The 26,896-nt window shown below is 37.9% G+C and overlaps 1 protein-coding gene across 10 annotated transcripts in view; it reads left to right on the forward strand.

The window, feature by feature from the left end:
* Positions 1-14,736: 14,736 nt before the first annotated feature.
* Positions 14,737-26,896, forward strand: part of HNRNPC (heterogeneous nuclear ribonucleoprotein C) — a 47,599-nt gene continuing 35,439 nt past the window's right edge. For 4 of the 10 annotated variants that reach the window (XM_082841038.1, XM_082841030.1, XM_082841028.1 and 1 more), the window contains exons 1-2: positions 14,737-14,859; positions 19,355-20,592. The gene's annotated coding sequence lies outside the window, so the exon portion shown is untranslated. Of the gene's footprint in view, positions 14,860-15,479; positions 15,525-19,354; positions 20,593-26,896 lie in introns of all 10 variants that reach the window. The other 6 variants (XM_082841031.1, XM_082841034.1, XM_082841032.1 and 3 more) reach the window with 6 other exon arrangements.

Below are 26,896 nucleotides of genomic sequence, written 5' to 3' on the forward strand. Positions count from 1 at the left end.
TTACTCTGATTTTATACTCACCTCTGATTAAAGTTGGAGAGAATGAACTGTAAATAGTGACTGTGGTCAAGAGCCTAGGAATAAGAAAGACAAGGATCCACATCTTTTGCTGTGTGACCATGGACAAGTTACTTAACCACTCTGCTTATTTTCCTTACCTATAAAATAGGGATGAAATACTCATCTCATATGGTTATGATGAGGGTGAATTGAGATAATGCCTATAAAAAATTTACATAATGCTTGGCACTTAGTACAGGCTCCATATTAGCTAAATGCTAGCTGTTTTTTGTCGTTTTCACTGAACTAGTCTCTGGCCAATTGATAATTCTATTGCATTTATCAGTATAAGTTAATGATTTATATTATATATGTAATTATCTTGTATGTTGGTTAGTATAAGTCAGTTCTCTATAGTGTTTATATATCATGTGTCTCTTCACTAGTCTATCAGCTTTTTTTTTTTTTTTTTTTTGCGGTGCATGGGCCTCTCACTGTTGTGGCCTCTCCCGTTGCAGAGCACAGGCTCCAGACGCGCAGGCTCAGTGGCCATGGCTCACGGGCCCAGCCACTCCGTGGCATGTGGGATCTTCCCAGACCGGGGCACGAACCCGGTCGGCAGGCGGACTCTCAACCACTGTGCCACCAGGGAAGACCCTCTATCAGCTCTTTTGAGGATATCTTTGTACCTAACAGAGTGCCTGGTATCTGCAGGTACATAATAATTTTTCAACTGATGTATTATTATGATATTGGATTGTGGCAGAAATTGTTTTCCTTTTTAGAGTTGCTTTTAATAATTTTACAAAGTTTTGCATTAATTCTCCCTCACGTCCAAGAACACAGTGAAGTGAGAGCCATAATGGTGTCACTGATTTGAGGAGGAGAGAGAAAAAAGAAGAAAAATGTAAAAATCAGGTGAAAAAATCTGCTCAAAGGAATGTCAGTAGCATTTCAGTGGAGCATAGGAAATGCTGCAAAAATACTCCCATCCTCTAAAACTTCATGGATTAAGTGGGCCTATGAGTCAAAATATAGAAGTAGGGTTTTAGCTATTTTAAATTTAATATAGATTGGGAATTCAGGTCTTCCCATTACTAACTTCAACAGGCCAAACAAACAGTCAAGTCCCTGAAAGGGGCGCTGAAATTGGGCTCCTTCAAATCTGGCGGAAGGAAGGGACAATTTGTGAATAGACTCTTAAAGAAAATAGTTTTAAAATGAGTGAGGGAACTCAGGAGGAGCCGATCTTATGTAAGAGGATAGAAGCAAAGGAGATGTAAGCATTGAGGAAAAAACTTGGAACAGAGATAAAGAGAAGCTATGGAGAAAAGTGTAGTCTCTGTAATTTTAGTGTAGGTTGTATGAATGATCAGAAAAGATGACAGGAACTCCTGGAATTTGGACTGAACTTAATTTGACAAATATTACTGAGTACCCATTTTGTGCAGCTGCTACAAGGAGAAGAAAAATAAAGCCCTCAGGTTTGTGGTTACCAGAGTTGGGGGTAGGGGGGAATGGGAATTGGATGAAGACAGTCGAAAGGTACAAACTTCCAGTTATAAGATAATTTTCAGGGTTGTAATATACTATGTGAGAAATATAATTAACACTGCTGTATGTTAGATATGAAAGTTGCTAAGAGAGTAAATTTTAAGAGTTCTCATTACAAGGAAAAATGTATTTATATTTCTTTAATTCTGTATCTATATGAGATGATGGATGTTTACTAAATGTATTGTGGTCATCATTTCACAATATATGTAAGTCAAATCATTAGGCTGTACACTTTAAACTTATACACTGTTGTATGTCAATCATAACAATAAAAAACATAGTTTCCCACAAAAACAGAAAGAAAAATAAGTGAACAATTAATGAGGAGAGGAGAAATGAGAAAAGCACATTCTTAACTGTAAGGTAAAATATAAAAGGTCAATCCAAGGGCTTCCCTGGTGGCGCAGTGGTGAAGAGTCCGCCTACCGATGCAGGGGACATGGGTTCGTGCCCCGGTCCGGGAAGATCCCACATGCCGTGGAGCGGCTAGGCCCGTGAGCCATGGCCGCTGAGCCTGTGCGTCCGGAGCCCATGCTCCGCAACGGGAGAGGCCACAACAGTGAGAGGCCCGCGTACCGCAAAAAAAAAAAAAAAAAAAAAAAGTCAATCCGAGAAGAACAAAGCAAAATGAAAGTGTAAAGGAAGACTGAAATTCACATTTACTTGAAGGATCAGATTAAGCTTTATGGAGGGAGGGTTGTTGGAGTCTGGGAGGGATTTTGGCAGGTGGAGATACAGAGTGTTCTATACAGACAGAGGAGAGTTTCAATAGAATCAGGGATGGGCAAAGAGCAGGGTGGTCTTCGACAGTAGCAGGTAGGCATGACAACTTTGAGAAAGAAGAGTTGTGGGAATTTAAGTGAAAGGAAGCATATTTTGGAAGATCTTGCATATAAATTAGAGGCATCGTATTCATTCTGCCAATGGGTGAGAATTACACATTTTGAGCACAAGAACAATAGAGTTAGAGCTGTGGAAGGGCTTTAGGAAGATTCATCTGGCATAAGTGAGTTAGAGAGACTGGCAGAGAAGAACATTAGGATATTGCTGTGGTTCAGGCAAGTGGCCTTGAATTAAGAAGGTTGGTGGCAGGGGGATGGAAGAGTGGGATAGATCACGAAGACACTGAGGAAGGAGAATCAAAATACTTGCCAACTAGTTGGATGTGGTATGAAGTTAAGAAGGTGACAGGATTAAAGATGACCTAGTGATACTGTGTCTGGATGCCTGGGAGACAGGCACAATACAAAATGAATAAACATTTCACTCTTTTCAAAAACACCCTAAGGAAAGAAATGAAAGACTATAAATATGTATTAGATATAAACTTACAGTTCTTGCTTCCTCCAGAGAGCTCTCTCTAATTCTTTTCTCTGTTTTGATGTCCTTCAGTCCTATAGAATCCTCTTGTCCTCCTGGCTTGTTAAGAGAGGAGTTAATACAGTTCTGTTTAGCTCTTAAGATGTTAACTCTTTGCACATCAGAGCTTGAAGGCTGTGCTTTTTCCTCTATGTGTGTTGCGGTTGGAGCTAAAACATTCTTTAACATACCAACTTCTCAACTAAAACTAAAGCTGAAAACGTATTTATTTGATTTGAGATTAACAGAAATTTACTGGTGTTGGAGAATGATCTTTAAATCTCTTCCTGAAGGGCAACAACAGTGGGAGATTTTCTGGAGCCCTGAGGATCTCTTTGAAGGGAAAAAACTCTGCTCCATTGGTGGGATCAGTGTGCCTGCTCAATCCATGTGTGCCAGGACCCTCTCAAGTAAAAGAATGTATATAATCCATTTCACTGTGACCATAGTTTCCAAACCAAATATTGGGATGTAATTATGCAACAACAGAACTTGACATTTGAAAATTAGATGTTCTTAAAAATTCTGCATGCTGGTCACTGCATTCATACTATATATTAAGTGAAATATAGTCTAAATCAGTACATGAAATTCTCTTTGTTATGCACACTCAGTGTATACATTGAAAAGGGATTTCCAGGAGGGTGAGCACATGTTTAATGGGCCCTGTGTGACTTCCCTATGTCCTATAAATAAAATGAAATAAAATGAGAGAGACAATTAGGATGTATACAAATTATCCAGAACACATAAATCTCCCAGCGAAAACAGGAAAATCCAACAAAATATTTTCCCAGGTCTAAATGACAGAATTATAAAAACTGGCCTTTTCTGCACCCAAGATTGCTTCTTGCCCAAGCAATTTCTCAAGGATCTTGGGTCTTCTCTACTTTTTCGTATGATCTAACCAGAATTAGTGCTGGACAAAATTTTGAAGTAGGCCAAGTTTGTGTTGGTAATTTTGCTGTCTTTTTTCTGAATCTCTAACTTTTTAAACATTTCCTCCTACCCCTTTCAGGCAACCAGTTACCTCCTGTTTTTTCCCCTGACAGCCTCATTACACTTTAGAGTGAATTTATACCATTTGATATTTTTTCACTAGGCTTAATGTACTTCTAAATGTAGACTATAGGCTTTGTTCCATGTGGAAGGAATTTCAGTCATCAAGGAGTTGGAGGACTTCCCTGGTGGCACAGTGGTTAAGAATCCGCCTGCCAATGCAGGGGACATGGGTTGGATCCCTGGTCTGGGAAGATCCCACATGCCGCGGAGCAACTAAGCCCGTGTGCCACAACTACTGAGCCTGCGCTCTAGAGCCTGCGAGCCTCAACTACTGAGCCCAAGTGCCACAACTACTGAAGCCCGCACGCCTAGAGCTCATGCTCCACAACAAGAGAAGCCACCGCAATGAGAAGCCTGCACACCACAACAAAGAGTAGCCCCCCGCTCACTGCAACTAGAGAAAGCCCGCGTGCAGCAACGAAGACTCAATGCAGCCAAAAATAAATAAATAACTTGAAAAAAAAGGAGTCGGAGATATAATAACATTCTTTTGATTACAAAAGTAACACACATTCATGGTAGACATGAACAGAAAAATAAAAAGAAAATCAAATGTATTAGTAATCCTAACACCCAGAGATAACTACGATTATCATTTTGATTTACGTATGCATAAAGGCATACATAATACTTAAAATAAAAAATAGAATCATTTATTTTCTTTTTTAAGTTTATTTTTAAAAAGTTAAAAATTTAGTAAAATACTCATAAAATTTACTATCTTAACCATTTTTAAGTGTATTTTCAATAGTGTTAAGTATTGTTAAAAAACAAAATTCAGGGCTTCCCTGGTGGCGCAGTGGTTGAGAGTCCGCCTGCCGATGCAGGGGACATGGGTTCGTGCCCCGGTCTGGGAAGATTCCCACATGCCGCAGAGTGGCTAGGCCCGTGAGCCATGGCCGCTGAGCCTGTGCTCCGCAACGGGAGAGGCCACAACAGTGAGAGGCCTGCGTACCGCAAAAAAAAAAAAAAAAAAAATTCAACTTGAGTAAATTTTATACATCTTATTGGTTTTAATTCAACAATTCATGAATCAGGCAGAATTCTATCTAGCTGACAGAAAGGAGCTCTGAGGAGCTGTACAAAAAGAAAGACTTTTATAGGCAGAAGGGAGTGGGAGCAAGGGAGTTGTACTGGACAAAAGAGTGGTTGGTTATTGCATCCTTTAGGGGACGGCAGGGGTCTATCAGGTAGATTACCTAACGAGTGTGGATTAGGCAATTCTGACTGGCTGGTTTAAGATTCCATTTTGGGGAGAGCTGAAACTGTAATTAAGTCAAGTCTTGGTTTGGTAACATGGGGCTTAGGATAAGCAACTCCATTGTGGGCCTGTTGTCTTATTTTTAACAGTATATTCACATTGTTGTACAATCAATCTCCAGAACCTTTTTGTTTTACAAAACTGAAACTCTATGCCCATTAAACAACTCCCCATTTCCCCCTCCCCCCAGCCCTTGGCAACCACCATTCTACTTTCCTGTTTCTATGGCTTTGAGTACTCTAGGTCATTTAGTTTTAAAAAGTTTTTATTTTTCATTAACCGATATATAATTCACAATGAACATTTAAAAATATTATTAAATATTCTATTATATAATTTTAAATGGCTGCTTAATAGTCTATTCTATAAATGTATCATCAATTTAATCAATGCCCTATTGATGGGCATTTAGACAGTTTTTTATTTTTTGCCATTCTAACCATATTGCATTAAAAACCCTCATAGATAAATCCTTGCTTCCATCCACATTTATTTTTCTAAGATGAATTACTAAAAGTAGAATTGCTGAGTCAAAGAGAATGCCTACTTTTAAGGTCTTTGATACTTATTTCCAAACTGTCCAACCAACTTTCAGAAAAGTTGTACTAGTTTACACTTTTGTCAGCAGTATCCATCTCTTCTCATCTTAACATTAGGAGCATCTTTTTTTTTTAATACCTATTTCATAGACAAAAATACTAATTCACTGTCCTTTTAATATGCGTTTCTTTGCTTGCTAGATGCCTTGAACTTTTAAAATATTTATTATCATTGTATATTTCTTTTAAGAGTCACTGATGTGTTAAGGATACTCGATTTTTTCATGTTTTCTATTTTGGTTATATGTCTGTTGTAAGTGTAAGTATTTTACACTCACACTTAAGAAATCTTAAAACAGATTTAAGAAAGTATTTTTTAACACCATGGAAAAGTTTTATATACTAGACCTATGCTGTCCAAAATGGTAGCCACTAGCCACATGAGGTTATTAGGTATTTGAAATGTTGTTAGTGTGACTAAGGGATTGAGTTTTTAGTGTTATTTCATTTTTTTTCCTTGTAGCTTTAAAAAAACAACTTTATTGAGGTATATTTTACACATGCCCATTTCAGGTGTAAAACACAATGAATTTTTAGAGTAACTTCACTGACTAATGCAACCATCACCATAAATCACTTTTAGTACATTTTCATTCCCCAATTTTATTTACTTTAAATTTAAAATTGAAAAAGGATACTTGATTTAGTTACTAGAAACCATACTCACACAAGCTTAATAAGGCTTTTGTTTACTTTTCAGGACTCAGATAAAAGGGAAGGGACTTTAATGATCTCTTCTCCATTGCTCAAATCTGCCATTTCAAATGCATGCCACCTTTCTTTGTGATAAATTATCCCTAATTCAGCATTTCTTCACATTCCCCAAATTTACCATTTTTTGACTCCTACTATTCTGTTTTTACCACTCCCCAGAAGGGAATGGTAGTCAGGGTTCTTTGAACAATGAGAAAGTGAGCAAGGGAGTATGTTCTAGGTTTTAGGTATCTGAATATAAATTGAGATGACAAAAAGGCAGTATTCTGAGGGTGGAGTTGTGGCATAGGTAGTAATAAAAGATAAGAATCATTCTATTGTAAGAGTTGCCATATGATCCAGCAATCCCACTCCTGGGCATATATATGGACAAAACTATAATTCAAAAAGAAACATGCACCCCTATGTTCATAGCAGCACTATTTACAATAGTCAAGATATGGAAGCAACCTAAATGTCCACCAAAGAAGATGTGGTACATATATACAATGGAATATTACTCAGCCATAAAAAAGAATGCAATAACGCCATCTGCCGCAACATTGATGGACCTAGAGATTATCATACAAAGTGAAGTAAGTCAGAGAGAGAAACACATATACCATATGTTATCACTTACATGTGGAATCTAAAATATGACACAAATGAACTTACCTACAAAACAGAAACAGACTCATGGACGTAGAGAACAGACTTGTGGTTGCCAAGGGGGAGGGGGTGAGGGAGGGATGGACTAGGAGTTTGGGATTAGCAGATGCAAACTATTATATATAAAATGTATAAACAATAAGGTCCTAGTGCACAGCACAGGGAGCTATATTCAATATCCTGTCATAAACTATAATGGAAAAGAATATGAAAAAGAATATATATGTATGTATAACTGAATCACTTTGCTGTAGAGCAGAAATTAACACATTATAAATCAACTATACTTCAATAAAATAAAGTACAGAAAAAAAAAGAATCACTCTATTGTAATGTTCCTCAGACATTAAGAAAGTTCTCCAAAATTATGTTTAAAAACTCCCTGAGTAAATTTTATAATGGTCGGTCATATGAAAGATAATTACTATGTGAAATAAAATTTCATATTTGAAAGGATTTGGGCCAGTTCACATAGTATTTTTATAACATTTAGATGTTTGCTCAAAAGGTCAATTTCTACCATCATAGTATAATAAAATAAGCACTGATTATGAAATGTAAGACTTGTCAGCTGAAAAGCACTTTGTAAGCTGTACAAAGATTAGCTTAATGAAAAATTACCAGAGGGTAAAATCTTGTGCTTCAGAGCCAGAAGGAGAACAGATGGCAAGAGTGTTAAAGAAGGCTTAACCTGCAAGAAACCAGATTTAGGTCATTGCTGGGATGAAAATTAGAAGAGACGCAAAGAAGACAAAGGAAAAAAAAATGGAGAAAAACATTTAGTAGGAAGGAGAAAAAAGAAACTAAGGAAATAACAAAGAAATAGAAAGTCTTCTTCAGTCATTTATTTTCACAACATTTCCTTGAAGGGGCTGGGGCCTATACTATATAGATTCCATAGTACCCTGTACTTATATTTAGTAGCACTTGATACAATTTATTATAAGCAATTGACTAATTATTCATTTAATACTTGACTCTGTTCTGAAGATCAGGGACAATCTCTATTTTGTTTACTTCTATGTTCTTGTGACCTGGCATAGTACTTGGCACAATGCTTATTAAAGAGCATGTACTTTATAAATATTTGTTCTATAAATGAGTAAAATTTTTTCACCTTGGCAAATCTTACATTATTAATAACTATGTAATGGTTATATGCACACATTCTAGAATCAGACTTCCTAGAGTCAGAATCTTAGCTCCATCAAAAACTAGCTGTGCCAAAGACCTAAACGTAAGGCCAGACACTATCAAACTCTTAGAGGAAAACATAAGCAGAACACTCTATGACATAAATCACAGCAAGATCCTTTTTGACCCACCTCCTAGAGAAATGGAAATAAAAACAAAAATAAACAAATGGGACCTAATGAAACCTAAAAGCTTTTGCACAGCAAAGGAAACCATAAACAAGACCAAAAGACAACCCTCAGAATGGGAGAAAATATTTGCAAATGAAGCAACTGACAAATGATTAATCTCCAAAATTTACAAGCAGCTCATGCCGCTCAGTAACAAAAAAACAACCCGGGCTTCCCTGGTGGCGCAGTGGTTGAGAGTCCGCCTGCCAATGCAGGGGACACGGGTTCGTGCCCCGGTCCGGGAAGATCCCACATGCCGCGGAGCAGCTAGGCCTGTGAGCCATGGGCGCTCAGCCTGCATGTCCGCAGCCTGTGCTCCGCAACGGGACAGGCCACAGCAGTGAGAGGCCCGCGTACCGCAAAACAGAACAAACAACCCAATCCAAAAATGCGCAGAAGGCCTAAATAGACATTTCTCCAAAGAAGATATACAGATTGCCAACAGACACATGAAAGAATGCTCAACATCGTTAATCATTAGAGAAATGCAAATCAAAACTATGATGAGATCTCATCTCACACCGGTCAGAATGGCCATCATCAAAAAATCTAGAAACAATAAATGCTAGAGAGGGTGTGGAGAACAGGGAACACTCTTGCACTGTTGGTGGGAATGTAAATTGATACAGCCACTATGGAGAACAGTATGGAGGTTCCTTAAAAAACTAAAAATAGAATTACCATATGACCCAGCAATCCCACTACTGGGCATATACCCTGAGAAAACCATAATTCAAAAAGAGTCATGTACCAAAATGTGCATTGCAGCTCTATTTACAATAGCCAGGACATGGAAGCAACCTAAGTGTCCATCAACAGATGAATGGATAAAGAAGATGTGGCACATATATACAGTGGAATATCACTAAGCAATAAAAAGAAACAAAATTGAGTTATTTGTAGTGAGGTGGATGGACCTATAGTCTGTCATACAGAGTGAAGTAAGTCAGAAAGAGAAAAACAAATACCGTATGCTAACACAAATGGAATCTAAGAAAAAAAAAAAAAAGGTCATGAAGAACCTAGGGGTAAGACGGGAATAAAGACACAGACCTCCTAGAGAAAGGATTTGAAGATATGGTGAGGGGGAAGGGTAAGCTGGGACAAAGTGAGAAAGTGGCATGGACATATATACACTACCAAACGTAAAATAGATAGCAGTGGGAAGCAGCCTCATAGCACAGGGAGATCAGCTCAGTGCTTTGTGACCACCTAGAGGGGTGGGATAGGGAGGGTGGGAGGGAGGGAGACGCAAGAGGGAAGAGATATGGGAACATATGCATATGTATAAATGATTCACTTTGTTATAAAGCAGAAACTAACACACCATTGTAAAGCAATTATACCCCAATAAAGATGTTTAAAAAAAAAAAGGCAAAAAAACCCCCAAAACTAGCTGTGCTACCTTAGGCAAATGACTTAACTTCTCTGTGACTTAGTTTCCTCATCTTTAAAATGGGGATAATAAAATGCCAGATGAAAAGTGCTTCACACAGTTATATAAAAGTTATTTATTATTATTATTAACATAATGATGGCCAATAATACTTAAAATCAAATACTACCCAACCTCAAAACCACTAGATGTCATGATTCTGAATTGCTTTAATCTTTCTAATTTTTCCAAACTTTGTAGATAAAGATTTTTTGCTTACTTATTTTCTAATTTTTTAAGCTTAGGGTTTTGGTTATTAAGAAAAAGAGATGAAAGAAGTCCCTGATTACAGATTAATGATGATAATATTCTGGTAAAAATAAGTCCATGTATACATTTTTAAAAAATCTGTAAAAATCTACACCAAATAGTTAAGAATGCATATTTTTGGAGGACAGATCACATAGAAGCTTTCACTCTTTCTGTATTTCAGTTTTTTACAATAACCACAAATTATCAGAAAAAAGCAAATGCGGGACTTCCCTGGTGGTCCAGTGGGTAAGACTCCAGGCTCCCAATGCAGGGAGCCCGGGGTTCGATCCCTGGTTGGGGAACTAGATCCCACATGTGTGCTGCAACTAAGGAAGTCCACATTCTGCAACTAAGGGGTCCACATGCTGCAACTAAAAGATCCCGCACGCTGCAATGAAGATCCCACGTGCCACAACTAAGACCCAGTGCAGCCAAAATAAATAAATAAATATTTTTTAAAAAAGAAAGAAAAAAAAGTACATAGGATATTTCCATTTGGAAAGCTTTAAAATAAAAAGAGAAAAAAACAAAACACTAGAAGTCTTGAGAAGGTGTATATCCAAAGTGACCAATAATTTTATTATCAGTGTTTAAAACCTTTTTTGCAGAATCTATGCCTGTTGGAGGACAGCAGGGGCTGCCTAGGCATAGGGTCTTGTGGAAGGGATAACACTGATAGGTAATGAGGGGCCAGTCAGGGAAGAGCTGTGAATGAAACAGTGAAAATGGAAGACTGGAATAGAGTGCTATTATAGGATTTTAGTGTGGGAGTCACACAATAAAACTGAACGCTTTCAAATGATTACCATGACAGCAGTTTGCAGGATCAGCTTGGGGGACAGACTCAATGTGGGAGAAACAGGATGCAGTCAAAGAGTAAGGCTCTTGAAAGTGGTGTGTAATATATTTATCATGTCATTTTTCAGGTAGAATATGGTTGCCTATAGCAGATAGGTTGCCAACAGTCAGAAAGGTCTCCAAATTAGTGTAAAGAAGGATGAAGTAGCATTGGGTATTAGAAAGCTCTGTGAAGTTTTAATCAAGTGCTTTGTCTGGATCCATCAGAGACCACCCCTCACTCTCCAGTGAAGTTGCTTATGATATCCTTGGACGATAAAGGATGTAGAGGAAGAGAAGCAATGATGATTGTACTAGTAAAGACCATTTGACTTGTTGAATGGAATAGGTAGATAATTAGATATGCTGAGGGTGTGTAGGATGATAAATATTGAGGAAAATATTCAGCTAATAAGTTAGGTAAAAAGCAAATTAGGCATTTCATAGCTGTTGCTGCTTTTCCTTTTGTCTCCTTCCTCTTGACAGGTGGCTTAGAACTTTGAGGAGGGAAAGTTGCAGGGGATACACTATTCTGGCAATACCTCTAAGCTACATAAAGCCTTGTTCAAAGAGAATTACTTCTTGAATTAAAGACAAAAGTACAGTTTTGTTTTTTCTCTTTAGCCCAAGGTAAGGAGTTACTGTTTCTGTTTCCTTATCTCTTCCCCTACTTCCCCTCCATTACTGGAGTCTGGCTCATGGCTTTCTTTCTACATACAGAGCCACCTAATAAAAGCATTCAGCTTTAGAAGTTTAAGGGTGTTTAGAGTAAGCAGAAGAGATAAAGGGACCTTCCTCCACTCCATTTCACCCACCTAAGTTTACAGAGCCTTAAAACCAGAAAGTCCTGAATGTTTATCGTCAACATGGTGCTTTGCATTCTGCCTTGTATTATGCTATTTTTGCACTTGTTTTCTCATCCTTAGTAAATTCAAGCTACCTGATGGAGGACTAGTTGTTAATTCTTCTTGTATCCTCCACTTCCACCCCACCTAGCATAGGGGTGAACTCCTTGAAAACATAAATGCTGTCTCTGAAGTACTTCCCTTGCACCAAATACAGTGTTGGTTAATAAGTAGGTCATGATAAAGATCATGCAGTAAAACTGATTTCTGGTAAAATGAATTTAAGTACTTTTCATTAACATTTTATAGACATTTTTACTCTATGAGAACAGTGAGTAATAAAACATGCTAGTGTTTATTTTTGTTTACTTAAGTCAGGAATTACATGAATTACATGTCAATCAAGGCTCACAGCATCTGGATCCCTCTGAATAAGTGCTATATAAAATATTTAATAAAGAAAGGATAGTCTAACTGTCCTGGGAAAAGAACAATTTCCCCTGATAAATAAAAGCTAATGATTAATTACTTTAACATGAATTTCAGACACTCTGTTTAAGGTCCTAGGACATGTAATAGGAGAGAAAATAAGAATGTACATGTACAGAGAGAAATAAGAATTAAACTCTGCAATCGAAAGACATACTGGGACTTCCCTGTTGGTCCAGCGGTTAAGAATCCGCCTTTCAATGCAGGGGACGCGGGTTCGATCCCTGGTCAGGGAACTAAGATTCCACATGTCGCGGGGCAACTAAGCCCATGTGCCACAGCTACTGAGCCCGTGTGCCACAACTAGAGAGCTCGCATGGCACAATGAAGAGCCCTCATGCCACAAGGAAGGCCTGATGAAGCCAAATAAATAAATAACTATTAAAAATAAAATAAAAAAAGATGTACTATCCAGAAGGGGAGAAGAGACGAGTGTAAAATTAACCACAGTGCTATGAGGTTGTTTTAAATAAACTGCAATGTGGCAATTGAGCTGAGGCTTTAAGTACTTGGAGATGTTTTCCCTCTGATTACTTGTTCTAAGTTGACAATTTGGAAAATATAGAAAAGCACAAGGAAGTGAAAAAAAAAAAAGCACACATAGTTCTCCCACCAAGAGAGAACCACTATTAACATTTTAGTATATTTTTTCTTACATGCTTTTTGGTTTTGCTTTTTAAATCTGCTTAAAGCAATATATGCATATGGCACATAAAACAGTAGAGAAAGGCATACCAACGAAAAAGGCAGAAGGTTCGCTCTCCAAATGTATGTCAAAATAAATTTCTAGGCCCAAGATGGAGTCGCTCCTGCTGGGGGTGTCACATCAGCAAACCGAAACTTCATGTTCCTGTAAAGGCTCAGTTTGACCAGAAACGCAGTACATCCAGTCAGCCAATCCTCAAACGCCATATTTCTGGGCTCTATACTTATTTCCTTGTTCCTTAATCTTTCTAAATAAGGTCATATTCCTAACCCCAGCCAATCCCGCCCTGATTGCCTTGCAGCTTCTAATGCTGCATAAAACTCTCTCTTGCTCAAACTCCCTGGGGGAGTGCTCCATGGCTTGTGAGTCACTGTACTCTTCCAACCATGGATTGTTTTCCTTTGAGTAAAGAACATTAAACTCGTTACTAAATTGTCTTAATTTTCTCCTTTGACAGGTAAGTTTCCTCGTGAACCTCTATGAAATTCATAATTAATTCAAAACTAATGCATACAACTGTATTCACATATGCATATATTCCTTAAAATGTATACAGATGGCATCACATTCTCTAGATAGTGTTCTGCATCTTGCGTTCCCTAACTACACAAAGAAATATCTTTCATTCCTAGCACAGCTGGTCCTATTCCATTGCGTGCATGGCTGCTATAATACAACCAGAGGGACTGCAGTGCAGACGATGCCAGTAGGTGGGGGACGGGCCATTTCAGGGTGAGGGGAATTAAGGGACCAGATTTCGGGGACGGGCAGGGGAGACCTAGCCGGATAAGCCAATTTGGTTGACATGTAGGGTATTAGTGAGATGATTTGGGGCCAGAGGATGGGTGCTGTAGTATATTCCAGGCCAGCATTTTGGACTTTCTTTACCTTTTGTGGTGGAGAGGTAAGGAAGTCAGTTGTTTTGACCGAGATATGGGTTGTCTGAAGAAGGGCTTGACAGGCTGAGAAGTGTCCAGGAAGGAGCTCTGGGGTTGGAAAAACTGCAGGGCTGGTTAGTTTTCTGGTCTTTAGTGCCCCCTCCCCACTCTAAGAAAAGTGTTTTCTTTATCCACACCGCAGGACAGAGAACTAACTTAGAGAGCTTTTCCTTTTACCTATGCCCAGGGCAAGGGCGGATCCTTCCAACCGCTAGCAAACAAAACCCAGCAAACCTTCCCCGCCCTTCCCCCCATCCGTCGCGGGAATTCCGAGATGTGGGCGGGCCTTCTACTAGGCGCTCTGAGGAGCACAGATAGGATCCCGCGGCCGCCAATCAGACCTTCCGGATACCCGGATGTGAAGCGGTGCGCGGTACAAAGGCAAGTTTCCACCCAGCTCTCCGTCAGGTACAGTGACCAATAAGCATTTCTCAGGCGATAAATGACAGGAAAAATGACCAGTTACAAACTAGTTTCTGTCACGCATGTGGAAATTCGCTAGGTTAGTCTAACCCACTCGTAATTATGATTGGATAGAATTGTGAGGAGCTGTAAAACTGTCTAATTAGAAGCGGGAGCTAGAAAAGTCGCAGCCAATAGGAGGATTCCCAGGAGTGGGGCGGGGGTTAGGCCTTCGCCTCGGCGGCAGAGGAGACGCGGGGGCCATTTTGTGAAGAGGCGAAGGCTGAGCTGTTGCGGCAGCGTTGCGGACCTCGAGCAGCGGTCGGCTTCTCGGCGTAGAACTCGGGAGTAGGAGATTCAGAATCGAATCTCTTCTCCCTTCCCCCTCCTGGTGAGTGGAGGGGGCGGAAGCTGGGGAGGCGCTGGGTTTCTCGGGGAACGCGAGGGGGTGTGGGAGAGAAGACGAGGGAACCCTTCCCTCGGTAGAGTACGTAGGCCCCCATTTATTTTATTTGCTTTGGGGGATTAGGTCTTACGCGCGCGAGAGTTTTATAGGCCTCAGCCCTTGCGTAGATTTTTAACCTAGTGTCCTCTAGGCCACAATCGGCAGGGAAAATGTCCGTTTTCTTTTTCGGTCTCCTGCGTTAACGGATGCTGTCCTTTCATTTTCTATGAGAGGACGAAACGGACGATCGAGATGCTCATTAATGTAGTTCAAGTTAATGTAGTGTCGATGCCTCCTGTTAAATTTAAATATTGAGCGGGGGGTGGGGAAGCGTTATCAAGCAGATATTTATTGTACCGCAAGCTTCTAAATTCTGGAGGGCACCTCACGGTTTAAGAATAGTAAATATTATAACAATAGATTTAATATTTTACTGATTTATTTTATTTTACTCCTTTCTGAAGAAATGATGGACCTCGAAATAGTTATTTTCAATTTTATTTTTTTAAATTGTAATCTCATTTACGTATTAACATTAATAATTAAAGGTGGCTTTTTATCTGCAGGTTACAAATCACTTGAAATATATAAGTTAGTGGAACTTGCTTGAGGTGGGTATTACTATCTTTCTCAGACAGGAACCGAGGCGTGAGTGTTGATTGCCAGGTTCATATTAAATCAGTAGCAGAACTAGTAAGGAATTTGGCCACCAGCTTAAGTCAAGTGGCTTTACCTATTGGAATAGTAGGTATTAAAATTACTATATTTGAATCTTTACAAGAACCTAATTACAACAACACTAGCGGTAACTGGAAATTCCTAAATTATCTTGGGAAAATGTTAAATTACGAGAATTGCGTTTATTATTAATGTAACGTCCTAAGATGATAAAGTTTGACTTTCAGGATATTTTGGCATTAATTTTCCAGACCATCCCAACTTAGGCAAAAATGCATAACTATGTGCTTTTTTTAAGCAAGTATTACAGTGCTTACTACTTACTAGGTCCTGAAACTTTACCAAAGTTTTTTGCCAAGTTTGTAGAAATTACGTAGGTTTATAAGTGGTATCACAATCACTTCTCCAAGAAATCGCTTTTTTAAATCCTTGTCTAAGATTTAGTTGGTTTTATTTTTCATAATGTGTTACTGTCACAAAAAGTAATATTATTAAGTACAGTTTAAACCAATACTGTGGGGTAAATTCACGCCGTAGGGAACGTTTTTGATAGAAACTAAAAGTACTCTTATTCTACATAGCTATGCATTTGTTGACCCCTCACCATGTAGATATTGTAATAGGGATCAAAAGCATTGCCTTTAAAAAAAAAAAAGCCTAAGTATATTATTACATGGACTTAAAACTAAAGTTAAGTGCAGAACTGTTAGAAGTAAGATAAGGGCAGTGACTGGTTAATTTAGGAAACCATACACCTAATAGATATATTGTTGGCAAATAACGAGAAATGTAAGAAATTAGTATTTAAGAACAACTATTGATGGGAATTGAAATTAACTGAAGGGCACTTCTCTTGCCTTGAGATGTTAGAAATATGGATTCCTTAGGATCAGCATGTACCAAGGTAACACTTCCTTTGATTTAATATTCCTCTGGAATGATTTGGCCGCAAAATTAATACCTGAAACAATTCTAGATTTGATTTCAAATAGATAGGCATTAGTAACATTTACATGTTTGTTGGAGAGAGGAAGGATTTAAGAAGTTTGAGTAAGTTACAGATCTTCTGACCTTTTTGTGTTTCCCATGCTTATGCCTCGGGAGTGCCTGGTGGTGTTTTGCTGTTCCTTTGTAAACACACCTTATTATTTGTGATTAGGTCTCTAGAGTGTTTCACATAACGTTGGACCTTGTTTTGGATGGAATTGCTGTTAGAAACAAGCAAGGAATAAACTCCAAAACAGCTAGTAATTCTAATCTTAAAGATTGATTATATTAACTGGTGGATGTGTGAGATTTAAGTGGTGAATGTGACGGTTGAAAGAACCTTGGCCTAGGAGTGAAGAGAACTGGATTTTTCCCACCCTGTTCATTATTACCTGACAGGCAAATCAGTTAAACTTTCTGGAATGCAGTTTTATACTAATAAGGGGGCTTATGCATCTTACCTGTTCTAATTTCTACTTTCTGTAACTCAAGTCATTTGTTGCCAGAAGGCTAAAAAGTGTACAGAAACAGTTTTATTATTGACAGTAGTTTTTGTATATTAGTTATTACTGGTAACTGCCTTAACAGTATCTGTCTTCAAGTAATTTTATTAGTTGTTATCTTTGAGGAGCATTATGTGGTCATACTTAATATGTACTGATTCGTTCTCATTGGGATTAGGGAAGTTTAAGGTTTTGTACATAATAGATTTACTAGAGAACTGACTTTGGTGTGACAACTGCATGTGTTCTCTTAGATATTGGAAATCTGGGGTTTATAAAGGGGAAAAGGATTACTATAGGGTTTTATAGTATAATATAGCATTTACTATGATATGTTATAATGTTCTCGTATTTATTTTATATCGATCTTAACTAGAGGATAGAGATTCCTTATTAAACTCTACACAGTAGTTCTTAAACATGAGCAGACATTAGAATCAACCAGGGGGCTGGTTAAAACAGATTGCTGGGCTCTCCACCACCACTTTCTAATTAAGTAAGCCTGGGGTAGGCCCTGCTAATTTGCATTTCTAATAAGTGCCACGTGATGCTGGTTGGCAGCCCTTACTTTGAGAATACCCCTTTAGAAGAAGAATCCAAATCTCCCAGGGATTTGACAAAGTATAAACTAGGTATACTGCTAATTGCAAAGATTACAGTTAGGTGCTAAAGTTAGTTGGTCATTTTTATGAGTGGTAGCTCATCAACTTAACATCTTGGGAGGCAGCTTCTTGATTTTGAAAGATGTAAATGTTTTCACATTAGCTGCTGCTTTTTTTTTTTTTTTTTTCTTTCTTTCTTTTGCGGTACGCGGGCCTCTCACTGTTGTGGCCTCTCCCGTTGCGGAGCACAGGCTCCGGACGCGCAGGCTCAGCGGCCATGGCTCACGGGCCCAGCTGCTCCGCGTCATGTGGGATCCTCCCGGACCGGGGCTCAAACCCGTGTCCCCTGCATTGGCAGGCGGACTCTCAACCACTGCGCCACCAGGGAAGCCCAGTTGCTGCTTTTTAAGCTTACGTCTTGTAACACTGTTGCAAAGGATTTGTTTGTAGATGAGCCACGGTTACATAACATATCCTGAAATTTTTGAGTACCAGGTTCAGGCTGTGACTCCAAAGATGAAAATTGAATGTTTCACTATAACTGAACATCCCTAACAGTTACTCAGAGGAGGTAACATTCAAATAGTGTACGTTTTCTATGTACATTTAGTTTAACATTTTGTACAATTTAACACATCAGTCTAAGCATAAAAGTAGCTTACATGTCATACCTAAACTGGTCTGCTACTACTTAAAAATTTACAGTTATAATTTTAGAGTTACAGTACCTGTTGCTGTCATCATTCATACGTAATTGACTCAAGCAACACTTTCTAAAAGCGCAGCTTAAAATTTTTTAGTTTATTGACATTTGAAAAGGAGAATAAAATCTCATGATTGGATATTGAAACGCAAGTATGATCATTCTTACCTGCTCAAAGACCTGCAATCTAATTGCAAATCTTGTTGTAGCTGATGAAACACCCAGTCTGTCGTGGTATTATGTATCAGATTCGTAGAATTCCTATCTTGGAATTAGCTGTACTAGTTTATAAACAGTGGGACCACAGAAATAAATTCTTTAAGGACCATAATTTACTTTTCATCTGTTTTATGACATTAAATATTCAGTAGCCATAATAATCTTCTTTCCTTCATTTGATTTTTTTTTCATTCTGTTATTGAGAGTGTTAATGTGCTCCTTATTTAAATCATCTTTCCCCCTGATAGGTTCTGTCAGGTCTTTTGGTTTGACCACTCACTGGTTCTGAAACTAGATGTCATTTCTAGTACGTATCTTCAGGGTAGACCATTCCCCTTCAATTTGTATCATAGTAAAAGCTACATGGACTTAAAACCCACTAATCTGCTTCATAATCTTGATGTTTGACATTTGCTCACTTCTTCATCTCTGCTGACATGGTTTTTCTATATTTTCTTTGCCCAAACTGCTGATTATCAAATTGAATGTTGGAATGTGGACCTTTTTTTGAGACCCTTAAGGGAATACAGGTGCATATTTAGTCAACTTTAGGCACCTGCTGACATTGAAGAATTGTGAGGACAGTCACTGGTAGAGGCGATGATTCTATAGAAGCTGTCCCCATCCCAGTGGGATGTACGCTTTACCAAAATGTGTTAGATGCAATGGACAGATGTTTCTGTCTTGGGGGTTTAGGGCACAACATTTCTGAGGAACTCTGACTCAATCTGTCCCTTCTCCTTTCACAGGGCAGCAAGGCGAACCCCATCCCTACTCACTGGAGCTCAGCTTTGATTTTTAACCTCCCTTCCCCACCCTTCCAGAACACACACATTCCCATTCCAAAACTGATTTTATAAAGACATTTTAAACATAATGATGCAACTTGGTGTGCACTACAGCAGATTTACAGGTGTTTTTTTTTTAATTGTTTCCAAAAACGGGACTTGGATTTAAGATGTAATTTTTAAATTTCTATTTCTATTTTTTCTGCAGCAGTTGGGTAGGAGGAGGAGGAGCCTTTTAGCCTCTCATAAACTGACCTCTCAACTTCCTCGTGTATTTTTAAGTTTGATTGATGATGTGGAAAGGGCTTTGCTTGTCTGCTACTGAGAACTTTACCCTTGCGGTTTTTGTGGAAACTGCTTTTGGAAAGAGAAAAGAAATGAACTTTATTGACTTGACATTTTTGCACCTCCCGTTTTTCTAATCTGGGCTATTTTTATTTTTGTTTTTTTACAGTGAGATTTTTTTGATCTTCAGCTACAGTAAGTTATTCCATTTTTGTTTTTACATTTTTCCTGACTTTCCGCTGATTTCCTTTTTATTGTTGTTACTAGTTACTATTATTATTTATTATTATACTTAATGATGGTGATGATGATGATGATAATGACACTGATGATTTTTAACCGGATTAAAATCGAGTTTTTCTGAATGTTCATAAGAATTTCTCCGGCCTCCTGATTGACTTTGGAGTTTTGCATCTTGGGAGAGAAAGTGAAGGCATTAGCATTTTTAAGTGGATTGATCACATAAACCTTTTCTCTCCCAACCCCCCCCTCCCCCCCTCCCCCCCCTCATCCCCTTCCCCACGCTCGAAAGAATTTTACTGGCTGTTAAGTCTGTGACCTTATTTTTCCTGATCTTTAACTTAACTGTTTTAGAGCATCTCTGGACGTCGTCTGTATTTTTAATTTTTTTATTTTTGTTTTTTTTATTTTTAATCTTTCATTTGTTAAATTTTTAAACTGTGCTGCAATAAAATGTGTGTGGTACTACTTAACACCTAAGTTGGTGATGGCATTTTCCCAGAAAGCCATCTCCCTCCTGTTTCCCTTGAAATCCCATCCTGCTTTTCCTGTACACTACCCCTCACAAACCACAAGCTGCAGCAACATGGATGCCCAGCCTGGAGCAGCAGCAGCCAGGATGACCTGGAGCCAGGGGGGCCTTCGGAACAGATGCACACCCTTCCTGGGTGATGGTAAGAGGTGTGAGGTCCACTTGGTTTCCTTGGAAAGACTAGGAAGTACACTGGTTTAAGTTTAGTTGATGTGGTGTAGGTGATAACTTCTACCTGGAAATGTTTGGGTTAAGGCTTTTGTGCGTATCTCAAGAGATGTTCCTAAGGGAGACCACTTCAGGGTTTTGTAAACTAATGGAATTATGAGTGTCAAACTGGGGCTTGCTGAGAGTATTTCATATATGGAAAGAGCAGCTGAAGTTCGCATATACTTTAGAACGAAGACGACTTGTTTTAATGATTAGCAACAAGACAGACATATTAGGTGGTACTTTTTCTTAGATGATTGCAAATCAGAAAAATTTTCTGTCATTTAGAGTAATCTTCCTTGGGTCTGTGACAACAATTTTGGATTGTATTCTGTTTAGACTGTTTTTTATCATTAAAAGTTAACATGAATCAGACCACAAGAAGCATGCTGTGATACTGAAATGCTATCTCACTGGAAGGTTTTTTTAAAAATAAAAAGATAAATAGACTTTTTAACCTCAGAAAGCAGGAAAATCTGTATAATCTCTGTGTCCAAATCTGGAAAGATCTGGGAGTGACCTCTTTTTCAGTGATGACTTGTGGCCCAGCTAGGTATTGGGGAATCCACTGTGTTCCCAAGGGTAATAAGAAAGAATGAATCTGGTCTATTCACAAGAAAAATGCAGAGATTAATAAGGATGTGGATAGCCAAGGAGTTGAGAATATTAGCAACCTGTAGTATTTTACTGACAACAGTGGAGTATTTTGATAACTCACTTTAGAGTTGCTTTAATAGATTTTGAGCTGGGATGGGGCAGGGAGGAAAAGTAGAGTGATTTTTAAAGGTATATTTAGTTCTGTGGGTACTAGGGTAAATCACATTCTTGACTCCTTCCCTTGCTCATTCTGAGAGAGTAAAATCTAAAGTGAACACTGAAGGCAACCTCAAAGGAAAACAATGGGAAAAAGTTAAGTAAAATGTCCTGAGGTTATCTGGAAGAGGAATGGAAAATTTTCTTTTATAGGTCCAAGTTTTACTGATACCCTCTTTGGTATGAAAGCTGTTTCTACCTCTGTGTTTCTGTTACTGTCATTGTGTGGCTGTTGTTCACTATAGGTTCAGCTTAATTTATTTCTTAATTTTACAAATCCATTATTTTATGGGTCATGTTCTTCTGGTTTTGGGGATGCAAAAAGGTATAATAGTTCTTCAGGGACTCAGCCTTGTGAGGGAGACAAATGGATGAGATAATGTCACCATGTGATAGAGGTGGGCACAGGCTAGAGCCATGCAAAGGTGGGTACCTAATTGACTTTTTTAAGAGGTCAGGAAATGCTTTTAAGAGAAAGGGAGCTGAACTGAATCTTAGAGAGGTAAGGCCAGATTATAAAAGTTTTAATACCATGCTAAGAAGTTTGTATTTTATCCAGAAACCAGTGGTGAACTATTGAAAGATTCTAAACTGGGGAGTGACATCAGATTTTCATTTTTAGAAATGTCATCTGATAGCAGTGTGGAAATGGCATAGAGGAGAATAAGATTGGAGTAGGTGATAAATAAGGAAGATACTAAAATAGGAAGAATAATGACCTGGCCTGGCCAAAAGCAATGGTATTGGGATTAGAAGGGGGTAAATTTAGGAGGATTTGGTAGTGGCTGTGATAGGAAGAGTGAGGGATTTGGCATGACTCCCAGGTTTCAAGTTAGAGATGTTTGTTCATTAAACATTTGAGTGCTTATTCTGAAAATCACCATTAGACTTGGGCACATACAGATGAGCAAAACATACTGTCTCCTGCCCTCTTGAATATTATTATAGACCATTGAGGGAAGAAATAAAGTGAATAGCACTTTCACAGTTTAGATCCTTGAAGGAAAAGAACAGAGTGAGATGATATTTAAGGGAACCAAATTTAGAATATGGAGGTGGGAGGGTGCTGCTAGCGAAGAGACCTTAAAGGAACTGATGTTGAAATTGAGGTCTGGAAGTAGATTATCTTACCTGAAAGCACAGGTATTGGGGGGGAAATCTTGGCCTCAGAGCAAGAAATACTACTGGAGAATAGTCACCAAGAAGGCATAGAGTAGCAGATGAAGTTGGAAAAGTAGGCAAGTATCAAGCATAATGTACAGGTCCTTAAAAGGTCCACGTTTAAGATCTAGATTGTCTTGGGCACAATAGGAATCTGTTGAAGGACTTTGGAGAGATCTGATTACTTTCTTGGAATTTCCTTCAGGCTGTTGTGTGGGGAATGTTAGTAATGAGGACTAAGTGCTAATAGGACTAAATAGGTTAGAAGACCTGTTATAGTAGGCCACTATCTGTTCACCTCTTGAAGAAAGTAGTAATCGCAGGCCTGAGGGCACTTGCCCTGGTTTTTCCCAGATGTATGTATTAATGAGCAAATGTAATGAGTTTGAAGAGGATAGGTTAGTTAGGCTTTAGGAAGTTACTAGTTATTTCACTAGTTATTTCTGCAACACCCCTGTTGGGTCAGACTTGACATAATAGCTTTCCTGTTTGAAAGGAAAAATGAAGTAGAAAAACTTGAATTTCTTCCTTTTGGAAGTAATAATCTGGACACTTTACCATGTGTCCACCACTGTAAAAGTTCTTGTGTTAACTTAATCATCATTGTAACCTTATGTAAATATTATTGTCTTTCACGTTTTGGAGATGAGACTGTTGAAGCACAGAATTTAAATAATTTGCCCAAAGTTAGACACACTTAATAGATGGTGAGGCATGGATTCAACCCAGGCAGTTAAGCCTGCAGATTTCAACTCTTAGTCATACTAGACGGACTGTGCTTTACTTGACATGTGAAGTATTCTAGGAAAACAAATCTTTAATTTGGTTGAAGTGCCAAAAAAGAAAAAATAAACTGCTCTGGATTTCTATTTTTGGCAAGTTTTAAGCTAAATGTCATTGTTAAATATTTTGTTGTTCAATTCACAACAGTTTAAATAGCATGAAATATCCAAGGTAATTGTTTAGGTAGATATAGCTTTGTAGTATAATTTTATGGACTCTTTGGATGTGACAGCATTCTTTAGGGAAGTAAACATGTTTAAAAGTGAGTTTCAGTTGGGAGAAAAAATAAATAATTGTATTATTTATGGTTTTAAAAAATATGTAACCCAGAGGGATGTTACTAAATCCAGTGGTTCTTTTTCAGTCCTTATCAATTACATTTGACCTGTTGGTGTGATTTAACCAGTCGAGCCACTTTCTTCCTTAAAACATTTTTTAACTTAACTTCCAGGTTTTTATTTTCTTTCTGGCTATTCCTTCTCCCACTCAGCTGGAGTGCTCTGTGGTTCAGCTCCTCCACTTTTCTGTTCACACTTCCTGGGTCATTTAATCAGTTCCATGATTTTATATACTATCTGTAAACTGATGATTCCCATGCATATATCACCATCCCGGACTTCTCTTTTGAATGACATACTGTCATCTGTCCAGTTACCTACCTGACAACTCCCTTGAATGTTAAGTATATCAATTTAAAAGTATGAAACTGGGCTCCTGCTGTTCTTCCCTCAAACCAGTTTCTTCTGCAGTGTTGCCCATTTCAGTTAATGAAACTCCAGTTTTCATGTCAGTTAGGATGGTTAGCCATCCTTGACTTTTTTTTCCTCTCATACTTCACCTTTGGCATTGTAGAAAATGCTGTCATCTCTGCCTTTAAAGTATAACAGGAATTCTCCACCCATTCTGCTATGGCCTGATCCAATTTCAAGCCATCATTTGTCTTGCGCATTATTGCAATAGGTTTATGTTTCTTTTGCCCCTCTACACCAATGTGTAACTAGATTGATCCCATTGAAATGTAATGCTTGAAAAATGTATTGCTTGAGTAGTTTCCTTCTTGAAATTCACTTAATAGCTGGCTATTTCAGTGTTGAAGTCAAAATTTCACTGTGATTTACAAGGTGCCCTACCTGATCTGTTGTGCCCCTCCTCCCTTGTTAATGGTATACTACTCTGCTGCAGCCACACTGGCCTCCTTACTGAGACTTGAACATAATAGATGTTCCTACCTCAAAGCCTTTCCTTGGAATTTTCTTCCCCTAGACATTGAGACGGTTGGGTTCCTCAGTTCGTTTAGGTTCTTACTCAAAAGCCACTGCCTCAGTGCTGTTTTCTCTCACTTAGCCTTCTAAATACTCTTTAGCTCTTTTCATCAACTCTCATGTTATAGAAGTTTATTTTCTACTACGTAAAGATACAGAGAAATATTTGGAAAGTTAGACGCGAAACAACATTGATCGATTACTTCTGGACAAGGGAGAGGGATTTAGGAGGGTTAGAAAACTTTTGCTTTGTGTGCTCAAAGGCTTAATGAGCAACACAGCATTATTTTGCTTCTAATTAAACTTAAAACTCCTTGTTGTAGGGATACATCAACTCTTCGGATTTTGTGTCTGGGTATAAATAGCATAACTATGGCCTGTGTAGTAGTTTAGTAAGCAGTTTTTATAGTTAAGTTGTAAAAACAGCCTTAAAATAGGTTTGGCTGTGATGGAATGAATGAGTCATGTTAGCATTTGAGGGCATAGGCTGCTGTGTTGTCTGTGATGGAGCTGTAATCAAAATTTGGAAGAACTTTATCACTTTTTAAAAATTTATTTTCCAGTGGGAATGCATCGCTATCTTTAAGAGGTAGCCATAGCAGATTAAAGGACATCTGAGTTTTTCTTCCTACCTAATCTGATTCCAATTTCACCAGTCTGAAATATTCTTCCTGCTTCTTATTTAGATTAACCTACAGCTTTTGAGTTGATTTCAGAACTAATATAACTCCCTGAAGTTCATTGAACCAGTCTTAGGCTTTTCTAACTAGTCTGGAATGACATTTAGGAATAGTTTAGTAGAATACATGTTAAATGAATATCTTCCCTTAGCCTTCTAATTAAAATTCTGTATTCTGAAAATGATGTAACCATTCATAGTGTGCTATAATTCCTTATATTAATCCTTTATATAGTCATCTTCACCTAAGTGGTTTTGTGATAACTTTAAAAAACTTTATGGCTAAAATTGAGGTAGCGAAGTGCTTTCTAAAGAAAAATTTTCCCTTGTCCTTGAAATTTTGTTGGCTTCTTATGTTGGAATTACAGTTATTTGTGCTGTTTAAGATACAGTTTTACTGAAATTAAAGAGGAAGACTAATCAAGTGACTTAAGATTGATGTGGATTTTTAAGAGAAGATACCCCCATCTTTATTTTAGGTTTAATCCGAATTAAGCAGTACATGCTCACATAACCTTTAGAAAATGTAATGCAGACCCGTCAAAAAAGACATACTTAACCATCCAAAATAAAAGGTTTTGATGTCTCCTTTTAGACTTTTTTTGCATATGTAGGCGTTTGAAAAAGTAATGTCCTACATATGGCACGTACATTTAAGTAATAATTTTTTTCTTTAACACAAACATAACATAAAATATTATTAGATAACAGCTCTCCTAAAAATTTTCATGACTACGTAGTATTACATTGCATACTTGTACAATATTTTACTTAACCAGTACTCTATTGTTGGGCCCTTAGGTTTTCCCCCAATTTTCCCTTTTACAAACAATTTTTATAAACAGTTGAACAGTCTTACAACTAAGATTTTGTTAATACCCTTAGTTATTTTCTTAGAATTATGCCCCAGAAGTACAATTATTCAAGAGCATGAATGTTTTAAAAACTTTCAATCTAGGTTGCTCTCCAGGAAGGTGAAAACAGTTTATCTACTTATTGGCAATGTAAGTGACCACTAATAATTAACTTCTAGTTTTGTGAATTACTTGAATCTTTTGCTTGTGTTTCAGGGTTTGACCCTGAAATTTAAGTGTTCTTGGTGTTTGATAAGTATAAATTGAAGAGTAAGAATATTTATCGAGGTGCTACCAGGTTGATTATATTTCTGTGTATACTTTGAGATTCACGTGTAATTCTTTTTCTCAGATATGTATATATGTGTATATATGCATATATTCAGTGCTATCTTAATTTTATTGTGAAAAAAATTCAAACATGCAAAAAAGAATAGTATAATCAGTCTCCATGAACTTGTCCAGCTTTAGCAATTCTTGGGTGATGTTGTTTCATCTATACCTGCATCCAGTCCCTTCCCCTCCTGTGGTTTTGAAGTAAATAAATATTTGATATATTTCATCTTAGCTATTTCAGTGTCTCTTTAAAGATAAGGGCTTTAAAAATAACCAGTCATTATCACACAAAAACATGTAATAGATATTTTAAGAAGGCATTCTCCAGTTGTGTTTTATTTCTGTGGG

This window comes from Leucopleurus acutus, assembly GCF_964270905.1.
Source record: "Leucopleurus acutus genome assembly, chromosome: 1".
NCBI classification, from domain to species: domain Eukaryota; kingdom Metazoa; phylum Chordata; class Mammalia; order Artiodactyla; family Delphinidae; genus Leucopleurus; species Leucopleurus acutus.